The 24,538-nt window shown below is 33.4% G+C and overlaps 1 pseudogene; it reads right to left on the bottom strand.

The window, feature by feature from the left end:
* Positions 1–2,234: 2,234 nt before the first annotated feature.
* The window catches only part of LOC139900188 (glycerol kinase-like), a 37,596-nt pseudogene continuing 15,292 nt past the window's right edge, over positions 2,235–24,538 (bottom strand).

Here is a 24,538-nt window from a genome sequence, read left to right as displayed (position 1 = left end):
CGATGAAGTATAATAACACAATTACGCTTATTTAAACTTCCGTAACCATGATGTTTGACATTTTGATTTTAATTTATTACTCTGGGTTAATTGTCCTTTGTCCTGGATTATTTGAAACCTATCTAGTTTTTGTCCATAATAGTTCATCGATCATAATTATAAAATGCTCGTCAAATTAACCTTATTCCCGAAGTCAAATATTCCAACTAATTAGGGATTCGAACTGTAACAAGGTTTTAATACTTTGTTTAATGATTACACGAGGTTATCGACTGTGTATAATCTAAAGTTTTAATACTTTGTTAACAATTACACCAATTACCCTTGTATGTAATCCACCCCTGTTATAATTAGTCCATGATACATTAATTTATTCACTTGGCCATAATGAATAATAAATTACCCAATCCAATTGATTAAATTAAATGATTTGTAAAAGATGTCGTATAAACGTCACTAAATAGGACATGCATAATCATTTAATAGTTATTAGATTAACTAATTTGAAGATAGGTTCGACAGATTCCAACGAATTGTCATTCGATTAGACAATACCCCCCATCTATTAATAGCCTATAGTCCAATGTTCACAAGTGTCGGTCTTTTGTCCAAAACCAAATTATGGTACAAAATCCAATAACCCCATCTTAATATTTAGTCCAACATCATGATTACTTCGGCTCAAATAAGCATAATAATAACTTAGTTACGAGACATTAATTTAAAAAGGAAGAACATAGCTTATAGTGGTTATTAATCGGGTAGTGTTACACGGACAGAGTTTCGACTTTAAAACTCGTAAAACATTTCTCACAATAACCCAACTAAACCATAACTTTATTATTAAAATTAACTTAAATTAAAATTAAAATTATAATATAAATATATATTACATAAGAGAGAAAGAAATATATGAAGGTGTGTTTTTGCTCGTCCGAATTCGTGGCTATTTATAGCATTTGGCCAACTTTTTTGCTTCATGCGATCGCATGATAATTCTTCTTCCTGGCCATGCGATCGCATGGCCAGTTGTATCAGGTCACTTTCTTGCCTAAAACGTGGGCGGCTTTGATTTAATTAATATATATATATATATATATATATATATATATATATATATATATATATATATATATATATATATATATATATATAAAATACATATATATAATTTTATATAATTATATTATATTCTTGTGCATAGTAGACTTGTAATTTAAGGTCCGTTGTCTCGCGCGTTGATCCTCGGTTTATGTCTCGGTTCCGGATTTTCGAACGTCTTTTCGTACGCTTTAATATCTTGTACTTTATGTTTCGCAATTTGTAATTTGCACAAAAAATTATTATTTTTAACTCCCAAAATCCGCGCAAGTCTTTTAACTCACTTTTTAGGACGCTTTTGAGTGCACTATGACTTTAAGGACCCTTTTTCAGTTTTAGTGGCACTTTTTCTTCAATTCTTTAATCTTCGTGCTTCGTCTTCGCATTTATTTATTTAAACGATTACAATTTAAAAATAGAACAATTGTAACTAAAAGCTTTACATATTGGAATGATATTGCGCCTAATTATATGTTCATTTGGAGCATTATCAGTGACGCAAGGTACTATTCACAATGGTATTTCTGTAATTACCCCCATCGTGGGGGGTAATCTCGTAAAAACAAAATTTAAAACTTTTTAACTATTTTTTCCCACTTCATTCATTTATTTTTTTAAACATTCAAGTAACCAACCGTTAACCATTTTGATAACAGTGTGATCATAAGGCAAAGGGAAAACATTCAAATTCTAATGAAGTAACTAATGTAAGCTGTGTACTCATACCTAATTTTCATCTCCGTTTTTCTGAGGTTACATGCATATAGAAGGATTCATTTTGATAACAGTTGTTGCTTCATATGAAATTCATCAGTTTCATTCCATTTGAATTGTGTAAGGAATACAACTCCTTCAAAACTTATTGTCACATGTTATCGACAGAAAACAAACATAAATGAGTCGAATTTATATTACCTAATAGTGATTTATTACCTAATAGTGATAGAAGATGTATATAGACCTTTGGATTAAAGGGTATTAGATTGTCAATTCTTGATCTAATGGTTTAAAAAGGAATTTTAGAAATAATTATTACTTAATAATTACTCTCTTTTAATGTATAGTAGGAAGTAGGATAGGATATAATATGATAGGATATGTGTAGATACTATGAAACTGAACAAAAATATGGTTTAGAGACACAAATCAGCCAGATCAAAAGTTCTTTTAACTGCTTTTAGCTTTGCACCAAGAGACCACTTTCTTTGTCCTCAATTCATCATTCAATGCGGGATTAAAAGCTACATACATTGCAACAAGTGTTGTTGTCTCTATGTCTGCTGGTCTCATACCACCGGCTTGCCCAACAAGTCAGCCTGCAAATTCAGTTTAATCAATTCACTTATGAACGGGTTGATGCAGGGGTACTCATAATCCCAAACGAGTAAAATAAAATACGTCAAACAAGTCAAATGGGTCAAAATTTAATCAAAGTCAAATGGGTCAAGAGTATGTACAGGATAAGTTTGCTAAACAAACACTTTTGACCCATTTTACTATTCAGAAAATTAGACTATTCTAAAAAATGTATAATTTGCTACATCATATTTCATATTTGACGGTCTGAAACGCTAATCATTCATAATTACAGAAGTAAATAAAATATTTCGGTTCAAAGAATCTGACATTAACCTAAGGTGTAGACAGAAAAAACCGTTTTTGACCCAAAACCATTTCACCATGTACCCAACACATACCTGAATATGCATGAGCATATTATTAAGTGTCGCACCTCCATCCACTCTAAGCAAGAACTCTCCCTTTCCATTTTTGCTTTACCCTTTCTCACCTGCATCTTTATGCAACGAGTCCAACACGTCTTTCACCAGAAAACACATACTTTTAAGAACAGCCCGAGCAATATGAGACTTATTTGTAAACCGCGTAATCCCAATTAACACCCCGCGAGCATCATCACGCAACCAAGGTGTAATTAATCCGTTAAAAGCCGGTTATTCTTTTCCAACCTTTAGCCATTGAACGGCTGCACCAGCAAATGCAATCGAGCCCTCGAGAGCATAAATTGTAGGTGCATCTTTTCCAATCTTAAAAGATAAAGTGGTCAGCAAACCGTGCTTTGACTCACATCCTTACCTGTATTAAAAAGAATAAAAGCACCCTTTCCGTAAGTACTTTTCGCCTCGCCTTTTTTACAAGATTGACCCAACATGGCTGCATGTACGTTGATCACCTAAACATCCCGAAATAGGGACACCAGGATTCACCCAATATTTTGCTACATTCCCAATAACTTCAGCATTATTTACAATTTTTGGTAGAATGTTTTTTGAATCTTTTATGTTTACAACGTCGATTCATCCCAATTAATTGTTTTAAAGTTCATAAATCATAAGCATGATTCCTGATGCAGACATCAGTGACATGTAAACTGTCATTATTACCTCCCGTTAAGTACCAATTTAACCATGAATCTTGGTTCCAAAAAGGGCATCTGACTTTATTAACAGCTTCTTTCACATGTTTAATGTATTCTAGTAGCCATAACTGCTTGAGTGCACTAAAATATGTGCTGATAGGTAAGCCACATGATTGCAAAAAATGGGTTATTCCACCTGATAATTCTTTTTCAAGCCTCCTGCAAAATATGGAATTTAATGATACACAAATATGCTTAATCATTTACACCCTACTGAAATTATTTTTAATTACATTAATATTTTAAAAGATATAGTTTCTGCAATCATATTCCTGTTTGTACAGATGGTTACACCCATTATGAAAATGGCTTAACCCTCTATTAAAGCGACCCGACCAACCCATTTTGCCATCCTATTTTCTAGAAAAAGGGTGATCATCACAATCATAACATAATAGAAGAGTGATTCAGATCAAGATCCAGTGGGCAACAAGAAAATAATTATTTGAACACTCATTTGGCAGTTTATAATAATAAAAAAAAAGTGATCTTAAATAATCTTTTTTATTATAATCTACAACAACCCATTTTGCCACCCTTAAATCTTACATAGCAGGTGTTCAATACAAATTTTACAATCATAAAGAAAACAATCAGTTAACAAAAAAAAAAAGTTTACAACTTTCTCAATAGAAACAAAGTGGGTATGAATCACAAATCGTGATTTTCAATGGGAATTAATTTTAATTTACCTGCAAATTGAACTGGTTCTAATATCCATCCAAACAATGGCATTATAAAGAGCAACCCCGGTAGACTTGCTACAAACAACAATAGTTTCCCTCTGATTATGTGACGACCCGGAAATTTCTGACCAAATTTAAACCTAATATTTATATAATTTCAACACGATAAGCAAAGTCTACTAAATCAAGTCTCAAATTATTTGAACTATTTTATGAATTCATTTAACCTCTACCAGTTTCGACGATTCACGAACGACTATTTGTAAATATATATATATATATATATATATATATATATATATATATATATATATATATATATATATATATATATATATATATACATACATACATACATACGTATATACATATATGAATATTACTTGAAAATATATATAATGATGTTAAATATAATTGTTTAAAAAATATGCAAGTAGTATATTCATTTATGTAGTAAAGACATGTTAAGTAATAATTATATATATAATATTTTAGAATATATATATAGTTATATATTTTAAAAGTTTTGAATACATTAATTAAAAATATTCTTTTGATTAACAAAGTTAATAAACGAATACGTATACATTAACAATTGTAGGATAATATATGTAGTATATATAATTTCTATACATAAATATATATATATATATATATATGAATATTGTAGAATAAGAAATTTATGAATGTTATATATAGAAATTTATAATATTTCATTATATGTAAATAAATAGGTATTAATACCAATTTGTGATATCAAAACTATTATTATTAATTTTTTATATTAACAAATATTATTATTATTTATATAATTATTAATTATTAATACTAAAGATATTAAATAATAATAATAATAATAATAAATAAATATAAGATCTGTTTGTTACGCATCCCCGTCGCCTTTATCAATTTTCCTGTTTGCTGATTGAAATCCATAACAAATTGGGTACTATTGTTGATTGAGATTATTACAATATTTGGAGTTAGTATATTGTCTTTGCATATTTCTGTTTACAATCCCATCATGTTATCATATTATATATATATATATATATATATATATATATATATATATATATATATATATATATATATATATATATATATATATATATATATATATATATATATATATATATATATATATATATATATACTGATTTGATGAAAGACAACATAACAAATTATCATACTTTCAATTCCCTCTAATTATGAAACCTTCGATCATTAATATCATATAATTTTTCTTGTTCTCTACTTTCTTCTTGATCCCTTTTCTATTGGAGTTGTGATCATACACCAACTCACCACCATCGTCACTTAACCCACACGACCACCATATAAATGTGCACCTTTTTGAACCACCTCTGCTACCAAATGCCACCCACGATCACCTTTTTTTTGTTCAAAACATCACCACCGCCACCATGTTGTAGTCACCACCATCTCCGATCAAAACCCACGAGAACCACCTATCTCTCCTATTCCTAACTTGTTGAAATCACCACCAAACCATGTTACTAAAGTGCTGCAATTACTTGTTTAGTTTGTTGACTATTTTACTATGTTAATCCGATACCTTTCAATCACCAATCACAACAGCTATTTTAATATTACTATTCACTATATTGTGATGCTACTGTAGTACCTTCTCGTTTCTGTTTGCACCAAGTTATAAATTAACCAAACCGCCACTTGTTACATCATCGAAACCACCATATAAACACCTAACAAACCACCTGCTACAGCTGCTAACGTTTTACTGATTCAATTATCACCATCATCTTCAACAAACTACAACAAATCAGCATACAGGCCATAGATTGGGTTCAAGTTTTTTCCCCAATTGATATCTTATTTATTTTAGGTATTGTTATGATATTTATATTATTTATATTATTATTATTATTATTATTATTATTATTATTATTATTATTATTATTATTATTATTATTATTATTATTATTATTCTTATTATTATTCTTATTATTATTATTATTATAAGAATTATTATTGTTATTAATAACATTATTATTTTCATTATTAGTAAAAGTATTAGAGATATTATAGTTATTATTATAATTACTATTATTATTATAAAATAAAACAACTTTTTATTTATTATTATTAACATTATTTTATCAAATAGCTATTAGTTAGATAAAACTATATTTACTACATATAATATAACTATATTAATTTTTTTTAAACATCGATTTTTTTTATAAAGTATATAAAACAAATATATGAAACACAAAATTTATCAAGATAACATTTATAATATATATAAATCTGTTTGATTATAACTATAGGTGTTAATATATATACTTGATATAGGTTCGTGAATTCAAGACCAACTCTATACTTGTTCAATGTCGTCATATGTATTTTTACTACAAAATCTAGTATGGTGAGTTTCATTTGCTCCCTTTTTTAAATGCTTTTGCAATATGTATTTTTGGGATTGAGAATACATACGCTTTTATAAATGTTTGACGAAATAGACACAAGTAATCGAAACTATATTATATGGTTGAATGATCGAAATCAAATATGCCCCTTTTTGCTTGGTAGCCTAAGAATTAGTAAATCGATCTACTAATTGACGCGAATCCTAAAGGTAGATCTATCGGGCCCAACAAGCTCCATCCAAAGTACCGGATGCTTTAGTAATTCGAAATTTATATCATGTCCGAAGGGAGTCCCGGAATGATGGAGATATTCTTATATGCATCTTGTGAATGTCGGTTAACAGGTGTTCAATCCATATGAATGATTTTTATCTCTATGTATGGGATGTTTATTTATGGGAATTGGAAATAGAAATCTTGTGGTCTATTAAAATAATGGAAATGATTGTTTATGATAAACCTATGAACTCACCAACTTTTTGGTTGACACTTTAAAGCATGTTTATTCTCAGGTATGAAAGAAATCTTTCGCTGTACATTTGCTCATATTACATGGAGTCGTTCATGGCATATAGACATCAGTTCATCGCGATGGTACCATATGTTATTGTGTTCGTTCAGGAAGATTTTGGACGGGGTATGACATGTGGTATCAGAGCGGTGGTATTAGCGAACCAGGTCTTGCATTAGTGTGTCTAACAGATAGTTGTTAGGATACATTAGTGAGTCTGGACTTCGACCTAGTAGTTGTTAGGTTACATTAATGAGTCTAGACTTGAACTTGGTCTGCATGTAAAAATTTTTGCTTACCATTATTTGTCGAAAAATATCTACCAATCATGTTCAGTCTCGACACGTCTTATGGAAATTATTGCATAGATGGTGTACAGACAAATTCATATCCCATCATATTAGACCATGTCTGACACATTTCCTTAAGTTCCTCCGTAATCTACGGGATCTTCTGTGCTATATATAGGTATTCTATGTAATTAGAATATCATCCGATATCCGAAAATCATTTCATATAAAAAACTCTTTATCTAACCATACAAGATGGAAGTCGCCACTAGTTCAAGTCCCTCGGATTCTAATATGGAATTTCACTTAAGCTCTGAAAGCAGTGTCACCAGAATGAATCAACCAATCAGCCATCCTCAATTCATCTGATGGGTTCGTAGTCTACTAAATCATTGGAGACAAGAAGAAGGCGATCCCTTCCACCCACCTTATTGCCCTCTTGGTGTAAGACCCGAATAATTGCAGTGTATATAAGTGTATTTGCGATACTTGAAACGGGGTTTTGTTGTGTATATTTAAAGCAAGGAAGAATTCTGAACTGGGGGTGTCGCGCGCCGCGCGGCTATATGGCGCGCCGCGCCATCTGTCTACGACAGATTCCCCTCTTCTTTTAATTAGATATTTTGAGGGCATTTTGGTAAAATCACTTTGGGGTCCAAATTTAATGCCTTAGATCAGTTTGGGAGCCTCATTCACTCCATTCACAACCACCTTATCATCTTCCATTCAAGTTTAGAGAGAGAGGAGGTTCTAGAGTGAGAAAACTCTATTAAAGGAAGAAGGAAGTCGAATCGAGTCTTGGTGCGAGTTCTAAAGTAATTCATCTAGTCGCTAGCTACGTAGTGATTGTGTTGGTAAGTTCTAAAATATAGATTCTTACTTTAATTGCATTAAGGGTTAGGGTTTGGGTTAGTGATGCACACAAAACCCACTTGTTAGTAATTTGGGGGTTTTGGGTGAAATTGGATCATGAAGACTCAAAGATGACCAATTAGGGTTTTCAAGTATTAAATTATGTTTATGAACCTAATTAGTTAGTTAAAGAACTAGAACACCTTAATGATATGTAAATGGGTGTTAATTGGGCATGGATGACCTAAATGGGTGTGTTGACCTTGAAATGGGTCAAATGGGTCTTTAATGACCTAAATGGTCTTGCATGTGTGAAAATGAGTTAACCTTGTGATTTAAAAATGTAATAAGACCATAATTGGCTAGAGTTAGGGTTTTTGGTGAAGTTAACCCATTATTAGGGTTAATGGTGTAAAATGGGTTGAAATTGCACTTTGGGTCAAAATGGCTTTAAAATGGTGAAAGAATTGGTTGACCAACTTGAGTTTGCATTTAATAATATGTATAATGTGATTAGGTACGTTACATTGAGGTTTCGCAAGCTCGGGTATCTTTTCACAAGACTTTGAGGTGAGTGGAATAATTATATGCGTAGGTATATAATATATCTATTTGTTGTAGCATGAAATGTGTAGTGTCGAGGTGTTAAGACACCACATTTCACGTGAAGAGGGTAGCATCAAGGTGTTAAAATGCCACTCGGGTGTAGCATCGAGGTGTTAAGATGCCACCTAGGAGTGTAGTGTCGAGGTGTTAAGACACCACTCCGTAAAATAATAAGTGAAGCATCGAGGTGTTAAGATGCCACTCGGGGTGAAGTGCCGAGGTGTTAAGGTGCCACCCTAGGGGTTAGTGGTGCAAGGTGTTAAGTGCCCTAACGGATTTTGTGAACATCGATGTCGTTTTCGCGAGCGCCGTTCCCTTGTACTATTGGTTAACCATGGTTATTTGTATTGTAAGCATATTATATTATTCGAGTTATATTTATATGCGGTTGTTATGCTAGCTCGTGGTATTGGAGATTGATAGTTTGTAATTTTGACGATAAGCTAATTGTGTTTGCTAGCATGTTTGCGGTATTGTGTAAGTGTATGCAAGTAAGTATAATTATATATGTATTCGTATAATTATTGCATTCACTAAGCTTTTCTTACCCTCTCGTTGTTTACCTTTTTATAGGTTCGGTTGTGGACAAGGGTAAGGGCATCATCTTGGATTAGAGATCCCGCCTCGTTAGGGGACGCTTTTGGATGTGTTGACTTTTGGGAGTTTGACCGAGACGTGGGTAGTTTAATCTCAAACGCCATGCTCATAGTGTAGTTTGGTACTTAAACTTTTTGGTGGTCGAAACTCATAATTTGTATTAAACTTGTATTTTGGGTCGTGTGGGCCCCACTTGTAAAACATCATTTTTATGTTTGAATCGTGATAGGTTTACATATTTAAATGTGTGGTTAAAAGCGTGTCATCTAAAAATGTCGGGAACTGGTCGATCTTTTTCGCATTTGAAACTTTCCGGACAGGCCTGAATGGCGCGCCGCGCGGCCATCCTGGCGCGCCGCGCCACTTCACTGTACAGCAAATTTTTTTGTTTGTTTGTATTTTCACGTGGTTTGGTCGCGGGTTGGTTTGGGTTGTTACAAGTGGTATCAGAGCATGGTCTAAGGGATTTAGGTGACTTGAGATAGGCGCCTAGACTTAGACTTTTTGTGTGTACGTTATGCGGGACTTGTAGGACTTTGGGTCGGATCGGGATTGGTTAGTGCACATGTTTATGCAAACTAATCATGCGCTATTTGTTATGTATGTTTAGCGAGCATCGAGCGAGATGGACGTTGTACTAGCAAGTTAATGCGACGTGCTCGCGTAGTAATGACTAGCTACCATTATTACGGGTGCAAATCGTGTCAAACAAGTAATGTACGACGATTGTCGAGCGAGATGGGATAATGTGGTATTTATGTACGTACGTATGTGTTGTGTCTTTTCGTTTCGTTGCTTAACCTCTTCCGTTTTATAGAATGAAGATGAGAAACAGACCCGATCATGATAATGGAAGTACAAGCGAGGACGCCGAGTTTTCGGCCAAGGTTGAGGCAGTCTTTAAAAAGTTAAAAGCGGATTTTCTTACGGACGTCCGAAAGGTCTTCCAAGATTCGGTCGATGGGCAAGTGACCGATTTGATAAATGAACGAATGAAGGCCACTATCAAAGAGGCCCTTGATGCTAGAAACATTTATCCTCGCGGTGAAGGAGGTGAAGGAAGGCGGGACTTCCATTATAAGAATTTCAAGGACGCTCAACCCCCGATGTTTAATGGGGTGCGAGATCCTTTGAAAAGTACATGTTCGATCTCCGATATCGAGGGGGCTTTCCATACCGCGGAATGTCCTCCCGAGAAGAAAACAAGGTATGGTTCAACCATGTTGCGGGAGGAAGCTAAGTTGTGGTGGGACGATAAGATCAACTTATATGGCGAAGAACAATGTATGGGCTTGACATGGGAGGAGTTCAAGAAAGAATTTTTCAAAGAATACCGAACTTCATCCGATCTCGATAGAATCCGGGACGAGTTGCACCATTTGCAACAAGGGTCAATGGACTTGGTTACACTCAAGTCTACCTTCTTGGCAAAGACTCGTTTTTGCCCGGAATATGTGGGTGATGATCACAAGTTAATGAAGGATTTCTACCGTACATTGAATGATGAGTACAAGGGCAAGATTAGTCGGGGTATGGCTAAGTCGTTTGATGAATTGTTTGAGTTGGCTCGGGGTTTTGAGCCGGAGGTTCCAAGAAATAGCGATTTCACGTTTTCCAAAAGAAAGTTTAAAGGTTTTAGTTACTCTAACTCTTCAAACAAGAAGAACAAGAACAAGAAAGGTTCCAAAAGTGTCAATAGCGTGAAGAAGGGTGCTACCGGTGGTTTTTCTTATACGTGCTACAATTGTGGGTAACCGGGTCATATGGCTCGTGAATGTCCGAAACCACATTCCGGAAATAAAATCACTTGTTTTAATTACGGTAAAGAGGGGAACAAGAAGCCGGAGTGTCCCGACTTGCGAAACGATAATGTGAAGCGGTTAGAGAAGGCGGCGGGTACGGCTAGGGGTCGCAACTATTTGATGACCAATGATGAAGCCAAACAATCGAACGAAGTTGTCTCAGGTACTTTCATGGTTAATTCTAATCCGGCAAGGATTCTTTTTGATAGCGGTGCAAATTTGTCATTTGTGTCTCCAAAATTTGTGCCTAAACTCGATAGACCGTTAGCTAAGTTAAGTCATCCGGTAGAAGTCGAAATAGCGGACGGCAAGACGGTGCTAGTGGTTGATGTGTGTAAGAATTGTGATGTTGTTTTCGGTGCCGAAACCTTTAAAAGTGATCTCATTCCAATGACTTTGGGCGACTTTGATATTGTTGTGGGCATGGATTGGCTCGATCGTAATAGAGCCGATATGGCTTGTCATGAAAAATTTATTCGTGTAAAGACCCTAAGTGGGGGAGAGTTGATTATTCATGGTGATAAGCGAAGGAGACCGGTGTCGATATGCACTTTTGCACGGGCACGTCGTTTTGTTGTTACCGGTGGCATGGCTTTCCTTGATCATGTTGTCGATACTCGTAATGAGCCGCCACCCATTCGTGAAATTCCGGTAGTTAATGAATTTGAAGACGTTTTTCCGAATGAGTTACCAGGGGTTCCGGCGGAAAGACAAGTTGAATTTCGCATCGAGTTGGTTCCGGGGGCTACCCCCATTGCTAAAACACCTTATCGTTTAGCGCCAACGGAAATAAAAGAGTTGTTGAATCAAATCCAAGATCTGCTTGAAAAGGGTTTTATTCGACCGAGTGCTTCGCCATGGGGCGCTCCGGTGTTATTTGTGAAGAAGAAGAATGATAGCATGCGGATGTGCATCGATTATAGGGAGTTGAATAAAGTGACGATCAAGAATCGTTATCCTTTGCCTCGGATTGACGATTTGTTTAACCAACTCCAAGGTGCAACGTATTTCTCTAAAATCGACCTACGGTCCAACTATCACCAAATGCGGGTCCGTGAGGAAGATATTGAGAAAATGGCTTTTCGAACGCGTTATGGGCATTTTGAGTTCGTGGTTATGCCTTTTGGTCTTACGAATGCACCGACAGCATTCATGGATCTTATGAACCGAGTGTGCCAACCCATGTTGGACAAGTCGGTAATAGTGTTCATTAACAACATACTAGTCTATTCAAAAAGTATGAACGAACATGAACGTCATTTGCGTAAGGTATTGAAGACGTTACGAAAGGAGAAGTTGTACGCAAAGTTCTCTAAATGTGAATTTTGGCTAAGGGAAGTCTAATTCCTTGGTCATATTGTGAACAAAGACGGTATTCAAGTAGATCCAGGGAAGATCGAGACGGTGAAGAGTTGGGGACGACCGACTACGCCTACGGAAATCCGAAGTTTTCTCGGATTGGCCGGTTATTATCGTCGGTTTATCCAAGACTTTTCTAATATTTCTTCTCCATTAATGAAGTTGACGAGAAAGAATGCTAAGTTTAGTTGGGAGAACGAGCAAGAAATTGCTTTTCAATTGCTAAAAGAGAAGTTGTGTCAAGCTCCGGTGTTAGTATTGCCGGAAGGTGTGGAAGATATGACGGTTTATTGTGATGCTTCTCTAAATGGGCTTGGGTGTGTTCTTATACAAAGGGGTAAAGTCATCGTTTATGCCTCTCGACAATTAAAAGAGCACGAAACGAGGTACCCGACTCATGATCTTGAAATGGTGGCGGTTGTCCACGCGTTGAAAATTTGACGCCACTACTTGTATGGTGTCAAATGTACGATTTATTCGGATCACAAGAATTTGAAACATCTTTTCACTCAACGAGATTTGAATTATCGTCAATGTAGATGGATGGATGTGGTGAAAGACTATGATTGTGAGATACTTTATCATCCGGGTAAGGCGAATGTTGTCGCGGATGCGTTGAGTCGAAAGAGTCAACATCCAGCGATAAAAGTAGGATCGTTACGCTTGAGTATTACCAACGATTTTCTTGAGAAGCTTGGTGAGATACAAATCGAGGCTTACGTTCACAACAAGCATTCGGAACGAATCGTGGGACAATCGGAGTTCATTACTATGGGCCCGCGTGGTTTGTTGTCTTTTCAAGGAAGGATGTGGGTGCCTAAGATGGGTGATTACCGGCGGGTGCTACTTGATGAAGCACATAAGTCCAAATATTCCATTCATCCGGGTGCGACGAAGATGTATCATGACTTGAAGAAAGATTATTGGTGGCCGGGCATGAAACGTGATGTTGTGAAGTATGTGGAGCAATGCGTCACGTGTTTACAAGTAAAAGCCGAACACCCAAAGCCGTATGGCAAGTTGCGACCATTAGAAATCCCGAAATGGAAATGGGAGCACATTACCATGGATTTCATCACAAAGTTACCTAAAACGGCGAGAACCCAATTTGATTCGATTTGGGTAATAGTTGATAGATTGACGAAAAGTGCTTTGTTTCTTCCCATTAAAGAAGCGATATCGTCAGAGGCCTTGGCTAAGTTGTTTATCAAGGAAGTGGTCTCGCGACATGGGGTTCCTATATCTATTATTTCGGATCGAGATACCCGTTTTACATCTCGGTTTTGAGAAAAGTTTCAAGAAGATATGGGTACACAATTGAAGTTGAGCATGACGTATCATCCTCAAACGGACGGTCAAACCGAACGTACGAATCAAACTTTGGATATATGTTACAGGCGTGCATTATTGACTTCGGTGGTAGTTGGGATGAGCATTTGCCTTTGGTGGAATTCTCGTACAATAATAGTTATCATACTAGTATCGGGATGCCACCTTATGAGATGCTTTATGGGCGAAGGTGTCGAACTCCCATTTGTTGGGGAGAAGTGGGTCAAAGAGAGATCGGGAGTACCGATTTGGTTTTGGAGACGAATAACAAGATTGATATTATTCGGGAACATTTGAAGAAGGCTCAAGATAGACAAAAGTCGCATGCCGACAAACGTAGACGAATGATCGAATTTCAAGAAGGTGACATGGTGATGCTTAAGATTTCGCCATGGAAAGGTATTATCCGATTTCGAAAACGGGGAAAGTTAGCCCCTCAGTTTATAGGGCCATTCAAGGTTTTAGCTCGTGTTGGTGAAGTTGCGTATCGTTTGGAATTACCCGAAGAGCTTGCGGGGATCCATAACACGTTTCATGTTTCCCATCTTCGTAAGTGTCTTGCGGATGATTCTTCATGGATGCCATTAGACGAAATCGAGCTAAACAACAAGTTAGAATATGTTGAAGAGCCGATTGCTATACTAGATGAGAAGGTGAAAATGTTAAGGAATAAAGAGGTGAGAACTTTTAAGGTTCAATGGCGACGGAGTAAAGGTTCCGAGTTTACGTGGGAGCCCGAAGAGTTCGTGTTGGTTTATCTTCCCTCGTGTCATGCTGCTTGGATTGCGAGGACGCAATCCAAATAAGTGGGGGAGAGTTGTAAGACCCGAATAATTGCAGTGTATATAAGTGTATTTGCGATACTTGAAACGGGGTTTTGTTGTGTATATTTAAAGCAAGGAGGAATTCTGAACTGGGGGTGTCGCGCGCTGCGGTGCTATATGGCGCGCCGCGCCATCTGTCTACGACATATTCCCCTTTTCTTTTAATTAGATATTTTGAGGGCATTTTGGTAAAATCACTTTGGGGTCCGAATTTAATGCCTTAGATCAGTTTGGGAGCCTCATTCACTCCATTCACAACCACCTTATCATCTTCCATTCAAGTTTAGAGAGAGAGGAGGTTCTAGAGTGAGAAAACTCTATTAAAGGAAGAAGGAAGTCGAATCGAGTCTTGGTGCGAGTTCTAAAGTCGTTCATCTAGTCGCTAGCTTAGTAGTGATTGTGTTGGTAAGTTCTAAAACCTAGATTCTTACTTTAATTGCATTAAGGGTTAGGGTTTAGGTTAGTGATGCACACAAAACCCACTTGCTAGTAATTTGGGGGGTTTTGGGTGAAATTGGGTCATGAAGACTCAAAGATGACCAATTAGGGTTTTCAAGTATTAAATTATGTTTATGAACCTAATTAGTTAGTTAAAGTACTATAACACCTTAATGATATGTAAATGGGTGTTAATTGGGCATGGATGACCCAAATGGGTGTTTTGACCTTGAAATGGGTCAAATGGGTCTTTAATGACCTAAGTGGTCTTGCTTGTGTGAAAATGAGTTAACCTTGTGATTTAAAAATGTAATAAGACCATAATTGGCTAGAGTTAGGGTTTTTGGTGAAGTTAACCCATTATTAGGGTTAATGGTGCAAAATGGGTTGAAATTGCACTTTGGGTCAAAATGGCTTTAGAATGGTGAAAGAATTGGTTGACCAACTTGAGTTTGCGTTTAATAATATGTATAATGTGATTAGGTACGTTACATTGAGGTTTCGCAAGCTCGGGTATCTTTTCACAAGACTTTGAGGTGAGTGGAATAATTATATGTGTAGGTATATAATGTATCTATTTGTTGTAGCGTGAAATGTGTAGTGTCGAGGTGTTAAGACACCACGTTTCACGTGAAGAGTGTAGCATCGAGGTATTAAGATGCCACTCGGGTGTAGCATCGAGGTGTTAAGATGCCACCTAGGAGTGTAGTGTCGAGGTGTTAAGACACCACTCCATAAAATAATGAGTGAAGCATCGAGGTGTTAAGATGCCACTCGGGGTGAAGTGCCGAGGTGTTAAGGTGCCACCCTAGGGGTTAGTGGTGCGAGGTGTTAAGTGCCCTAACAGATGTTGTGAACACCGATGGCGTTTTCGCGAGCGTCGTTCCCTTGTACTATTGGTTAACCATGGTTATTTGTGTTGTAAGCATATTATATTATTCGAGTTATATTTATATGCGGTTGTTATGCTAGCTCGTGGTATTGGAGATTGATAGTTTGTAATTTTGACGATAAGCTAATTGTGTTTGCTAGCATGTTTGCGGTATTGTGTAAGTGTATGCAAGTAGGTATAATTATATATGTATTCGTATAATTATTGCATTCACTAAGCTTTGCTTACCCTCTCGTTTTTTACCTTTTTATAGGTTCGGTTGTGGACAAGGGTAAGGGCATCATCTTGGATTAGAGATCCCGCCTCGTTAGGGGACGCTTTTGGATGTGTTGACTTTTGGGAGTTTGACCGAGACGTAGGTAGTTTAATCCCAAACGCCATGCTCATAGTGTATTTTGGTACTTAAACTTTTTGGTGGTCGAAACTCATAATTTGTATTAAACTTGTATTTTGGGTCGTGTGGGCCCTGCTTGTAAAACATCATTTTTATGTTTGAATCGTGATAGTTTTACATATTTAAATGTGTGGTTAAAAGCGTGTCGTCTAAAAATGTCGGGAACTAGTCGATCTTTTTCGCATTTGAAACTTTCCGGACAGGCCTGAATGGCGTGCCGCACGGCCATCCTGGCGCGCCGCGCCACTTCACTGTACAACAATTTTTTTTTTGTTTGTATTTTCACGTGGTTTGGTCGCGGGTTGATTTGGGTTGTTACACTTGGCAAAGAACCTGAAGCACTTACCGGCGAACCTGTTCGAAATACCATTTTCTCTCTCATTTCCAGAGTATCTTGTCATGATTATATACTATCTCGAATTCTAGATCTTAGTCATCCGCTCGTTCCGACCGACAATCATCCCGGAGTAATAGCAGAAGCCAACGAGCTTCGCGCCCGAGTTGTAGCTTTGGAAAATATGGTGCAAAACGTACCAGCTTCAGCAATGTCACCAGCATCAACAGTACCATTACCACCAGCAACAACATCCGCATCACACGTCTCGACATCACAATCTATACCTCGAACATCAACATCATATGCACCATAGATACCAATGAGTACTAACAATAATGAATGATGAAGTATTGATCCATAACTTCATTGAAGAAATATTCTGCGAAGAATACATGATTCCAAATAGTTAACGATGAAGTATTGATCCATAACTTCATTGAAGAAATATTCTGCGAAGAATATGTGGTTCCTAATAGTTTTGAGATTACTTATTCTAGCTCAAACCGAAAAACAAATGAGATTAATATCATATTAACTCATTAAATTCATGATTATATATGAAGAAAATATATATATATGTATATATATTTTCATAAATATTGTAATTAAAAATTCTTTTGTACAAACTGTTAATGATGAAAATATTTTAACGGGTAGGTAATACCCGAGGAATATTTGAGATTTCACATTAATAAGTTACACTGTACATTCTTCGAATCTGATTCAACAGTCATTTACTATCCTACTTACATCCACATATACGAATCCGTTCACCACAGAATAACCATTTTTATTCCATTTCATATTTGGATTTTGACCTATCAGAATCCAACAAGTGGCATAATGAAGAAAACATTTGACAAAATAAAATTTGTTAGAAACAAACCAATTAACAATGAGAAATTTTGTTAAGAATCCACGCTAACTGTTCCTAGCTAACTGATTACATCTATTTATCGCAATTTTTATTTACCGTCATTTAATTTCTGTTATTTATTTTACTCACTTTAAATATCGGGACACGTATACAAGGTTTTGACATATCATATCGACGTATATATATATATATATATATATATATATATATATATATATATATATATATATATATATATATATATATATATATATATATATATATATATATATATATATATATATATATATATATATATATATATATATATATATATATATATATATATTATTTGGAATAACCATAGACATTCTATATGCGGTAATGCTCGAGTTAGCTATACAGGGTTGAAGTTGATTCTATAATAATATATATACTTTGAGTTGTGATCGAGTCTGAGACATGTACACGGGTTACGATACGTATTAATAAATTCGAATATTATATATTAAACTATATATGAATTACTAACTATGGACTACCAACATTGGACAATTAAAATGAATGAAAATATTGATTATAACATATGAAACTAAACAATTCTTCAAATTTGCCACTTGATTTCATCTTAAACCTCATTTGTATCTTGACGATTACAATCCGCGTTCAAACCTTTCATGATTCTTGAAAACACCTCAATCGAGAGGATGAACCAACCGCACTTCATCTATGGAAGAAAAGATTGATACATATAGTTATGCATCTGAAAAGCTCTCGAATATTGAGTAAACGTTTAACACATAGTTGTGCTAATTCCTTAGTGTTATTATTACCCAAAATAACTTGATGACTCCTTTCAATGTGGCAAATTTTGTCACAGCTCCAGCAAGACAATTTTGAATTTTCGTTCGAAACAACCTTATTATAACTTTGATATATATGCGTGCTCTTTTATTGTTACCGGGGAACCTTTTATATTCCACCATATTACCATCAGCGTTTAATTATCTAAAAACACAATTCTCTTGAAACCACCTCGGATTGATAACCGATGATTCAGATATGGCTGTATTAAATGCAGAGGAAACAGTAAAATTGTAGATGGTCTAAATGGCTAAGAGTTTGATGATAAAAAAATGGAGTGTTGGGAACGCTCAATAGAAAATTTGGTACTGAAAAATGGTTTGAGCAAACCACGAAGGAGACTGCGGACAAATACAAGGACCAAACCCTATATCCAAAGAATCCATGTAATTCTGGATCCGATGAAATCTTTAGAGAATACCTTGCTCCGAAGCCATGATAAAATTTTGCGAAAATTTTTCTTCATCAACTTTCGAACTTAGAAATTCCAAAATATCATCATAAATATCTTCGATATTTCTAAGGATATTTTCATAAATATTCTTGTCCGAAATTATCTACCTCTTCGTGTTTTCTGTATTCCATTATATTGGAAACTTCTGTGAAATATAAGAATAAATTATGAATGAATTGTGGAGAAGTGTTGGGAATTGAAGCATGAGTTAGTATAATATAATGACGCCCGGCCATCGTGATTATATTACAGCAAGTCATGCTGAGTTTCTAATGAAACGTGATAAAGGATCACATATCATACATTTATCATGAACCATGTTACATAACTCTTTCATTCTACTTAACCTCTGAACATATCAAGAAAATATATTCTTGATAGTTCCATCCTTAGGGATTCTGGTAATTTGACAAATCAAATCGTGCTAATACATTCCTTTCTGCTTAGAATTCTATAATCATTCGAAACTCCATACTTACGAATTCTGAACCATTACTCGCTTTACTAGAGGTCGAGAAGAGAATTAAAAGGCAAAGAGCTCCGAAACATAAGGTATGATATAAAACCCGACAACAACACATAAATCACAAACCGTGTACATTAATACAAATAGCAATATAAAGAAACGGAAGTATGATAAACACAATAACCCCAAGAGCGAAGTAGAAGTAAACAGATTCCTCTGGTGGGAGTTGAAATAGAAGAATGATTGTTGTGATAGTCAGAATGAGGTTAAGAACCAGAGTTGGATTAAGCATATTCACAATCATTGAAAGTATGGATCGAGAAAAAAAGTATTGGAATGGTGAAAATAATGGAACGGAAGAAGTTCATTTATAGTGAAAATACCAGACAAAGCAATCGAGACAGATAATCACATTTAATTATAGAGATCTTAATTTCCATAAATCTCGAAGAATCAGATCTTATAGATTTTCAAGATTTCTTTTAAATCCCTTGAATTCTGGAATTCAATCGAGACAACGTCAAAGGTTAAGACGAAACTTTTCACTCTTTTGTGATAGCTTCACTCGTACACTTCGAGTAATCGAATTATTTTATCAATATTACTCAATGATGATAAAAATCTATTTATAAACTCATATTCATCAAAAAAAACATTTTTATGGTTAACTATGACGACCTCACTCAAATTTCGGGACGAAATTTCTTTAACGGGTAGGTACTGTGATGACCCGGAAATTTCTGACCAAATTTAAACTTACTATTTATATGATTTCAACACGATAAGCAAAGTCTACTAAATCGAGTCTCAAATTGTTTGAACTATTTTATGAATTCATTTAACCTCTACCAGTTTCGACGATTCACGAACGACTATTTGTATATATATATATATATATATATATATATATATATATATATATATATATATATATATATATATATATATATATATATATATATATATATATATATATATATATTACTTGAAAATATATATAATGATGTTAAATCTAATTGTTTAAAAAATATGCAAGTAGTATATTCATTTATGTAGTAAAGACATGTTAAGTAGTAATTATATATATAATATTTTAGAATATATATATAGTTATATATTTTAAAAGTTTTGAATACATTAATTAAAAATATTCTTTTTATTAACAAAGTTAATAAACGAATATGTATACATTAACAATTGTAGGTTAATATATGTAATATATATAATTTCTATACATATATATATATATATATATATATATATATATATATATATATATATATATATATATATATATATATATATATATATATATATATATATATATATATATATATATTGTAGAATAATAAATTTATAAATGTTATATATAGAAATTTATAATATTTCATTATATGTAAATAATTAGGTATTAATACCAATTTGTGATATCAAAACTATTATTATTAGTATTATTTTTTTTTATATTATCAAATATTATTATTATTTATATAATTATTAATTATTAACACTAAAGATATTAAATAATAATAATAATAATAATAAATAAATATAAGATCAGTTTGTTACACATCCCCGTCGCCTTTATCAATTTTCCTGTTTGCTGATTGAAATCCATAACAAATTGGGTACTATTGTTGATTGAGATTATTACAATATTTGGAGTTAGTATATTGTCTTTGCATATTTTTGTTTACAATCCCATCATGTTATCATATTATATATATATATATATATATATATATATATATATATATATATATATATATATATATATATATATATATATATATATATATATACTGATTTGATGAAAGATAACTGATAATGCTAAAAACGAACATATATTTCATAGCATTATTCCTCAAGAAAGACAAGCTTTTAGTTGCAATTGTTCTATTTACAAGTGATATTCGTTTAAATAATAAAAGGTGAAGACAAAAGACAGATTCGACGAATTGAAGACGCAAACGACCAAAAAGCTCAAAAGTACAAAAGACAATCAAAAAGGTTCCAATTATTGATAAGAAACGTCTCGAAATTACAAAAGTACAAGATTCAAAACGCAAAGTACAAAATATAAAATTGTACGCAAGGACGTTCGAAAAACCGGAACCGGGACCAGAGTCAACTCTTAACGCTCGACGCAACGGACTAAAAATTACAAGTTAACTATGTATATAAATATAATATAATATATAATTAATTATATTAATTATATATATATTATATATATATATTAAAAACCGTCGGCAGAGAAAACTCCAAGGACTGAGCTGTAAAATTAACCTCCGCGACTCGCGGAGTTTAAAGGGGTTTTTGCCGCGAGTCGCGGAGCCCCAAAAATCAACTCTGGCTATAAAGCCAACCGAATTCTGATCAAAATTATCATCGTTTTCTTCTCTTATCATACGTAAAACTTATATATATATATAATTTATATTTTAATTTTAATTTTAATTCTAATAATAAGGGTATGTTAGCGAATGTTGTAAGGGTGTAAGTCGAAATTCTGTCCGTGTAACGCTACGCTATTTTTAATCATTGTAAGTTATGTTCAACCTTTTTATATTAATGTCTCGTAGCTAAGTTATTATTATGCTTATTTAAAACGAAGTAATCATGATGTTGGGCTAATTACTAAAATTGGGTAATTGGGCTTTGTACCATAATTGGGGTTTGGACAAAAGAACGACACTTGTGGAAATTAGACTATGGGCTATTAATGGGCTTTATATTTGTTTAACTAAATGAAAGTTTGTTAATGTTAATATAAAGATTTACAATTGGGCGTCCCTATAAATTACCATATACACTCGATCGGACACGATGGGCGGGGTATTTATATGTACGAATAATCGTTCATTTAACCGGACACGGGAATGGATTAATAGCCACTAGAATAATTAAAACAGGGGTGAAATTACATTCAAGGGTAATTGGTGTAATTGTTAACAAAGTAGTAAAACCTTGGTTTACACGCAGTCGATAACCTGGTGTATTCATTAAACAAAGTATTAAAACCTTGTTACAATTCGAATCCCCAATTAGTTGGAATATTTATCTTCGGGTATAATAATAATTTGACAAGGACACTTGCAATTTATATTTATGACTGATGGACTGTTATGGACAAAAACCAGACGGACATATTAAATAAACCAGGACAAAGGACAATTAACCCATGGGCATAAAACTAAAATCAACACGTCAAACATCATGATTACGGAAGTTTAAATAAGCATAATTCTTTTATTTCATATTTAATTTCATTTATTTTATATTTAATTGCACTTCTAATTATCGCACTTTTATTTATTGTTATTTAATCGCAATTTTAATTATCGTACTTTTTAATTATCGTAAGTTTATTTTATCGCACTTTTATTATTCGCAATTTCATTATCGTTATTTACTTTACGCTTTAATTTAAGTCTTGTATTTATTTTATATTTTACATTAGGTTTTAACTGCGACTAAAGTCTTAAAATCGACAAACCGGTCATTAAACGGTAAAAACCCCCCTTTATAATAATAATATTACTTATATATATATTTGTATTTTTATAAAAGTAAACTAATATAGCGTTGAGCTTTGTTTAAAGATTTCCCTGTGGAACGAACCGGACTTACTAAAAACTACACTACTGTACGATTAGGTACACTGCCTATAAGTGTTGTAGCAAGGTTTAAGTATATCCATTCTATAAATAAATAAATATCTTGTGTAAAATTGTATCGTATTTAATAGTTTTTCCTTGTAAAAATTAATAGTATTTTATACCCCTCTGCTTTGACATCAAGTATTTTTGGCGCCGCTGCCGGGGAACTATCTTAAAAGCCGGAAGCGCAACGCTAATATAAAAAAAAAAAAAAAATTTAGTTTACTTTTATTAAAATTCGTTTTGTAAAAATACGTTTTAAATATTCGAAAAATATAAAAAGAAAAACAAAAATATAAGTATTTTTAAGATTTTGTTAAATATTTAAGTTTTATAAGTTTCTTTATTTTTATTTTAGTTTATAAAAATATAAGTTTTATTTTAAAACCTTTTATTTATTTAAAAAACAGAAAAAAAAAAATAAATAAATAAAAACGCGTAAAAACTCAAACCTGTCAGCTGAAATTCTGAACCCCGCGACTCGCGGGGTTTGCAGCATTAAATCCCGCGATTCGCGGAGCTTCTCTGACACGCGGACAGGAAGCCCTAATCGAGCATTAATTACGTTTTATTATTAATTATTATTATTATTTAAACCTAATTATTATTATTATTATTATTAGTTTTATTTTTACTTTTACTTTTTATTTAATTTATGTATTTAGTATTAATTAGTTTTATTAAATTGTAAAATTAATAGTTTTATAAAATAATAATATAAAAATAATATTTTTATAAAAATTGTACTTTTTACAACTTTTTGTATATTTTTATATTTTGTCCCTTTTTAATCGCTGTAGCGTAATATTTGTATTTTTTCGCTCATAATTAATTTTAAACTTAGTTTTTGCTTTAGTTATTTTTACTCCTAGATTTTTAGGCTTTGCCGTAGAATTCCTTAAGTGCTTTTTCTTTAGACTAAGATTTAGGTGCTTTAGAATTTTGCGACGCCTTTTTAAGTTTTAGTTTCTTTTTAAGTTATTTCCATTTGGGATTTAGTTTTTCCTATAAGCTTTAATATTTTTAGACCTTTTACTATGTATCAATTATCATTCCAATTAGTAATTTCAATTTGCGATTATAATTTTAAGTTAGTTGTAGTAATAAGGTTAGGTTAGTAAAGTATTTTTAAGTTTTGATAAGTTTCTTTTATTTTTTTCCGTCACCTTTTATTTTTCAACCATTTTTTTTCTTTTTCGACCTTTTGCGACGAACTCTTTTTCTCTCTTATTTCTCGCTATTCTAGTTTTTAGGACTTAGAATTTTTTCTACTTCTTATCTAAATTTCTTAAAATTACGAAAATTTATTTTAAGTGGTTAAATTGATAGACATCAAAATTTTCTGGTTCGTAGTAATAGTTGGATTTGTA

The sequence above is a fragment of the Rutidosis leptorrhynchoides genome, chromosome 3, assembly GCF_046630445.1.
Source record: "Rutidosis leptorrhynchoides isolate AG116_Rl617_1_P2 chromosome 3, CSIRO_AGI_Rlap_v1, whole genome shotgun sequence".
NCBI lineage: Eukaryota > Viridiplantae > Streptophyta > Magnoliopsida > Asterales > Asteraceae > Rutidosis > Rutidosis leptorrhynchoides.
The sequence above is the reverse complement of the archived record's forward strand: the minus strand, read 5'-3'. Positions and strand labels throughout refer to the sequence as shown.